The sequence below is a fragment of the Lathamus discolor genome, chromosome 4 (genome assembly GCF_037157495.1).
Source record: "Lathamus discolor isolate bLatDis1 chromosome 4, bLatDis1.hap1, whole genome shotgun sequence".
Lineage (NCBI taxonomy): Eukaryota > Metazoa > Chordata > Aves > Psittaciformes > Psittacidae > Lathamus > Lathamus discolor.
In genome coordinates, this window is record NC_088887.1 from 110,064,547 (window position 1) to 110,070,730 (window position 6,184).

The following is a 6,184-nucleotide window of genomic DNA, read 5'->3' on the forward strand; positions in this document are numbered from 1 at the left end:
TAGGGTTTGCAAATGACCCCTTTCCTTTGTAAATCCATGGTGACTGCTCCCAGTTACCTTCTTTTCTTTCTTGGTGTGGAAATGGTTTCCAGTAGTCGATCCATCACCTTCACAGGGCCTGCAGTTCCATGGGTACCCCACTGGGTAGCAGCGACATCAGTTTTCCGCCTTGCCTCAGTTGCTGTGGCCTTTGGCAGTGCCAGCAGTCGGCTCCCTCAGCGCTGCTGCTGCACCTCTCCCTTGGCCTAGCTTGTGACCTGTGATCAGTTTTAAGTGTTCCCTAATTCGGACCCTGTTACCTGTTTGATACTGGGGAGGGCTGAGGAGGTGGGAAAACTGATGCACGAATTGTATTGTGGTTTTGTCTTGCCCTTAACTAAGGAGATACCTGTTGTTTTCTATTTGTAGTGAAATCACAATTAATATAAAAATTATCCCCCAGTAATATACAACATAAAAGTTATCCCCCAATAATGTGTAATATACACCAGGCTACAGAGATAAGCAACAAGGATTTACTCACAGAATCTAGAAATGACAAGGTCTCTCATTTTGCATTTAATACAGTTAAGACTCATTATCAGGAAAGTAGTAATAACAGAAAAAACACTCGATTAGTATTTTCTGACTCAGAAGAGGTTGTTCTGTCCTGCTGATGTTTTGTCTCAACCATGAAGCTGTTGGGAATTCAGCCTTGCTTGTCTTTATGTCTCAGACTGCCCCAGCGCAGGAGCCGTGTGGGAGCCCCGGTGCTTGGCAGGTTTCCCAGGCACCTTAGAATTTTTCTGTCCCCAACTTAATTTCCTTCCTGTGAAGGAAGAGCGGATGGCCAAGGCTCCCTGGACATACAAGTGTTCCTTTGACTGGCTAAATAACGACTCCTTGTCTCTGTGGAGTGATAAAATCCTTTCTTTCTCCTTCCCCGTTATCCCTTTGTGTGTGTGTGTGCGCTTCAGATTGCAGTGTGAACCTGGCTGACAGAGCCTGATGGCCTCATTACATTGCTTTAAGAACTGAGGGAAGATCAGATTAAAAATGTGAGTGGATTGCATTGATTTTTTTTGGCAAACAGTGAACAAGCTGCAGAACATGGGGAGAGTGAGGCAAACCAGGCACATGAACTCACACCTGCTTAGTCTGATCTTCCTTAGCTTGTTGCTGGGCAGGATTCGTGGAGCCTTGGTGTGCTGCTGTGTTCTCTCTCCAGCTCTGAAATCCATCAGCATCCAGTTACGTTCTACAGAAAATGTGCTGGGCTCCGACCTCCTTCATGGTGAAGCCAGACTGTGCTGTTGGGCTGCTGCACAGTGCTGGAGAAGTCCAGTAACCTCTTGGAAGGTCTGTCTGGGAAGGTGTTAGCATTTCCCAGCTCTTTACTCTGCAGTATTTGCTACTGCATTGCTCTGTAGTTCGCTTTTTGAGTTGTGTGGTTTGCTGTCCTCTAAAGTATGCGTTCAAGGAAGTTCTCACTTCATTGTCTCCTGTAATTCCATAGCCTGAAGCGCAGCTGTTCCCTGGAAGTTGTTCTTTGCTTCAGTGAGTATGGCTGGTGGTGATACATGCTCTGAACTGAGGCTTTCTGCTGTGCCAAAGTGGTGCAAAATGCTGCTCTTCAGGTTAGGACTTACAGGGACCATCAGGGGTGAGAATATTGTTGTTCAATAGAGCACCTAGCAGTGGTTGTGATGAAATCGATTTCCTTTGTGCTTGTTTATCAGTTTCTTTGTAGCATTTTTGTGTTTTACATGTGGTTCTCCCCGACCCTGTTGCTCTCTTTGCTCTTGGACACCAGGATAGCACTGTTATCATTAAATATATAGCACCTAGCTGAACAGTGGAGTGGGACAAATTGATAGATGTCACTCAAGCTGTATTCTTTTTGCTTGTAGATGAGTCTGCCCTGTAAGGCCTGGGCAGTGGCACAGTTTGAAAGGATGGGAGGACTCATGTGGAATGTGCCCCATCTACACCTGGGACTAGGAAAGACACATCAGAAGAACCTGCAAAGGGCATGTGCCTGCAGGATTTAAGATGCTTGTTCCTGGATGAGGCAACAAGTTCCAGGTATGTGATGTTGCTGTCCCCCCACAGAGGTGGAAGTCTCCACAGTGCAGTCAAGCTTTTACAAGTAAAGCTGATGTTTGCCACCTTTGGTGTGTTCCTGAAGTCATGACTCCCTTTCTGGCTAGACTGTACCAGAAGCAGACTGTCTTTCCAGAAATACTAGTGCTGGGGAATCTGTTACAGGCCGCCTGATCAAGGAGAACCTGTGGATGAAGCACTCTACAGACAGATAAGAAAAGCCTCACGCTCGCAGGCCCTTGTTCTCATGGGGGACTTCAACCACCCTGACATCTCTTGGAACGATGGCACTGCACGGCACAAGCAATCCAGGAGGTTCCTCGATTGTGCGGAAGACAACTTCCTTCTGCAAGTAACAGAGAAGCCGACAAGGAGAGGTGCCATGCTTGACCTTGTGCTCACCAACAGGGAAGGGCTTGTTGAGAATGTGGTACTCCAGGGCAGCCTTGGATGCAGCGATCACGAGATGGTCGAATTTGAGATCCCCAGGAGAGTGAGAAGAGCGTGTAGTAAGCTCACTGCCCTGGACTTCAAAAGAGCAGACTTTGGATTCTTCAGGAGCCTGCTTGGTAATGTTCCATGGGATATAGCCCTGGAGGGCAGGGGGGCCCAAGACTGTTGGTTGATATTCAAGGATCACCTGCTACAAGCTCAGGAGTGCTGCATCCCAACTAGAAGGAAGTGCAGCAGGAGGGCCAGGAGACCTCCTTGGATGGATAAGGAGCTGCTGGGGAAAATTCAAAGGAAAAAAGAGGCTTATAAAAAATGGAAGCAAGGAAAGGCGGCCTGGGTAGAGTACAGGAATGTGGTCCGGGAAGCTAGGGACCAGGTTAGGAAGGCTAAAGGCCCAGTTAGAATTAAACCTAGCCAGGGATGTTAAGGATAATAGGAAGGGATTCTACAGGTACGTAGCAAACAAAAAACAGACTAGGGACAACACAGGCCCCCTGAGGAAGCTCTTGGGAGAACTGGCTACACAGGATTTGGAGAAGGCTGAGGTTCTGAATGACTTCTTCGTCTCGGTCTTCACTGGCAAAGGCTCTGACTGCATCACCCAGGTCTTAGAAAGTAGATGCAGGGACTGTGAGAACAAAGACCTTGGGACCACTGTAGGAGAGGATCTGGTTCGGGACCATCTTCAAAATCTGAACGTGCACAAGTCCATGGGACCTGATGGAATCCATCCGCGGGTCCTAAAGGAGCTGGCGAATGAAGTTGCTAAGCCACTGGCCATCATATTTGAAAAATCATGGCAGTCAGGTGAAGTTCCCGATGACTGGAAAAAGGGAAATATAACCCCCATTTTCAAGAAGGGGAAAATGGAAGACCCGGGGAATTACAGACCAGTCAGTCTCACCTCTGTGCCTGGCTAAAATCTTGGAGCACATTCTCCTGGATGGCATGCTAAGGCACATGAAAAACAACAAGGTGGTTGGTGACAGCCAGCATGGCTTCACTAAGGGGAAATCCTGCCTGACCAATTTGGTGGCCTTCTATGATGGGGCTACAGAATTGATGGACAAGGGTAAAGCAGTTGATGTCATCTACCTGGACTTGTGCAAAGCGTTTGATACTGTCCCACACCACATCCTTCTCTCTAAATTGGAGAGACATCAATTTGATGGATGGACCACTCGGTGGATAAAGAACTGGCTGGATGGCTGCACATGAAGAGTTGTGGTCAATGGCTCGATGTCCGGCTGGAGACCGGTAACGAGTGGTGTCCCTCAGGGATCGGTGTTGGGACTGGTCTTGTTTAACATCTTCGTTGCTGACATGGACAGTGGGATTGTGTGCGCCCTCAGCAAGTTTGCAGATGACACCAAGCTGAGTGGTCTGGTTGATATGCTGGAGGGGAGGAATGCCATCCAGAGGGACCTTGACACGCTTGTGAGGTGGGCTGATGCCAACCTTACGAAGTTCAACCATGACAAGTGCAAGGTCCTACACCTGGGTCGGAGCAATCCCAGGCATAGCTACAGACTGGGCAAAGAAGAGATTCAGAGCAGCCCTGCAGAGAAGGACTTGGGGGTGTTGGTCAATGAGAAAATGAACATGAGCTGGCTTCAGTGTGCACTCGCAGCCCAGAAAGCCAACCGTATCCTGGGCTGCATCAAAAGGAGCGTGACCAGCAGGTCGAAGGAGGTGATCCTGCCCCTCTACTCTGCTCTTGTGAGACCTCACCTGGAGTATTGTGTCCAGTTCTGGTGTCCTCAACATAAAAAGGACATGGAACTGCTGGAACAAGTGCAGAGGAGGGCCACGAGGATGATCAGGGGACTGGAGCACCTCCCGTATGAAGACAGGCTGAGGAAGTTGGGGCTGTTCAGCCTGCAGAAGAGAAGGCTGTGTGGGGACCTAATAGCAGCCTTCCAGCATCTGAAGGGGGCCTATAAGGATGCTGGAGAGGGACTCTTCGTCAGGGAATGTTGTGACGGGACAAGGGGTAACGGGTTAAAACTTAAACAGGGGAAGTTTAGATTGGATATAAGGAGGAAATTCTTTCCTGTGAGGGTGGTGAGGCACTGGAATGGGTTGCCCAGGGAGGTTGTGAGTGCTCCATCCCTGGCGGTGTTCAAGGCCAGGCTGGATGAAGCCTTGTGTGGGATGGTTTAGTGTGAGGTGTCCCTGTCCATAGCAGGGGGGTTGGAACTAGATGATCTTGAGGTCCTTCCCAACCCTAACTATTCTATGATTCTATGAAATGGTGTTGATAAAAGGGTTAAAGTTTGTATGTGCTACAAGAAGAATCAAGAGTAAATGATACATTAAAAGATTTCTTGTTTAAAGCACTAAAATGTGTCAAAAGAAAGGAAAGTAGTGGTTCTAGCTAAGAATGTGGATTGTGTTTGGGTTGCAGTACAGTTAAAAGAGCATAGGAAGTATTTGTTACCTGAGCCAGCAACAGCTGGAAGGGACTGTAATGCAATGTTAACTGATGGGGAGGTGAGGGCTGCACTGAGGTTGCATTGTCCATGCAGCTGAAGTGAAAGTCATGATAAAAATGCCTGCTGCCTTAATGTGGTCCAATAAAAAGATGAAAACCCAAACCCATCAATTAAATGAATAATGAAAAATGAATTTTGATACAGTGAAAGTTTAACATTGCACTGTAACATACAGGGTTTTGTCAGGGTTTTTTTATCAATTATAAAACTGATTCAAATTAAACAGTGACTAACAGGATGTTTATTTTCTACTTCCTGCAATCAACAGGCAGTGAACACAGACCCAGGGCCTGACAGGAACCTTGCCAAGTTCAGAAAGGCAGATGTAAGGTCCTGCAGAGAGCACTGCATTAACCAGTGCTGTGGTGCAGCTTGGGCAAACAAGCTTTCCTCTCTGTTCAGTGCTCTGGGACTGCAGCTGAGTGCTGTGACCAGTTCTGGGCTTCCTGAACACCAGACATATGTGGGAACAGTCCAGTGGAGGTCACCATGATTATGAGGAGGTTAAAGCCCAGGAGCTGTGGGGTTTGTTACCTGGAAAACAGGGGCTCAGGCCAGGAGACCATCTTGCATCAGCTGTGTAATGAATGGAAGAGGGTAGAGAAGATGGAGCCAGGCTCACCTTAGCAGTGCACAGTAATGAGGAAATAGTGTATAATTATTGGTGTATCCCAGTGTTGTATCACACCAGTAATAAAACCTGTGCAGTCAGTACTGTCTTGCTGCAGTTAATTGGTTTCCCCACAATGTGGAACCGTTGGGAGTTCCTGGTCACCCCTTTTGTTTCAGGGGGGAAGGATACAAGGAGCCAGTCTGGGGACGGGAAGGTGATGTTTGTTGGGTTTAGGGGTCTTCTTCCTGCTGTTCACAGAAAAACAATTCCCGTAGCACTGTATGTCCAGATCGGACCTAAACAGCATCTACGTAACATGGACATTGGCTCTTAAACCTTTTGTCTCTGCCTTGAACAGATCCAACATTTACCACAGTGGTAAGGGGAGTTGGCAAATGTGTGATGTGTACACCAAGGAGTGACTGAATGACTGTGGAAGGGGAAGCCATACATATGGAACACTCACACATGTCCCCTTTCCATGTTCATTGTCCAGGGATACACGCAGCAAATAAAAAGACCCAGAGCCATGAGGCGTCCC

The 6,184-nt window shown here is 47.8% G+C and overlaps 1 protein-coding gene across 2 annotated transcripts in view; it reads left to right on the forward strand.

Moving 5' to 3' along the window:
* The window catches only part of PSPC1 (paraspeckle component 1), a 58,364-nt gene extending 55,946 nt beyond the window's left edge, over nt 1–2,418 (forward strand). The window contains exons 8-9 of one of the 2 annotated variants that reach the window (XR_010612463.1): nt 1,890–2,064; nt 2,248–2,418. The gene's annotated coding sequence lies outside the window, so the exon portion shown is untranslated. Of the gene's footprint in view, nt 1–1,889 lie in introns of both variants that reach the window. The other variant, XR_010612462.1, reaches the window with a different exon arrangement.
* Nucleotides 2,419–6,184: the final 3,766 nt, after the last annotated feature.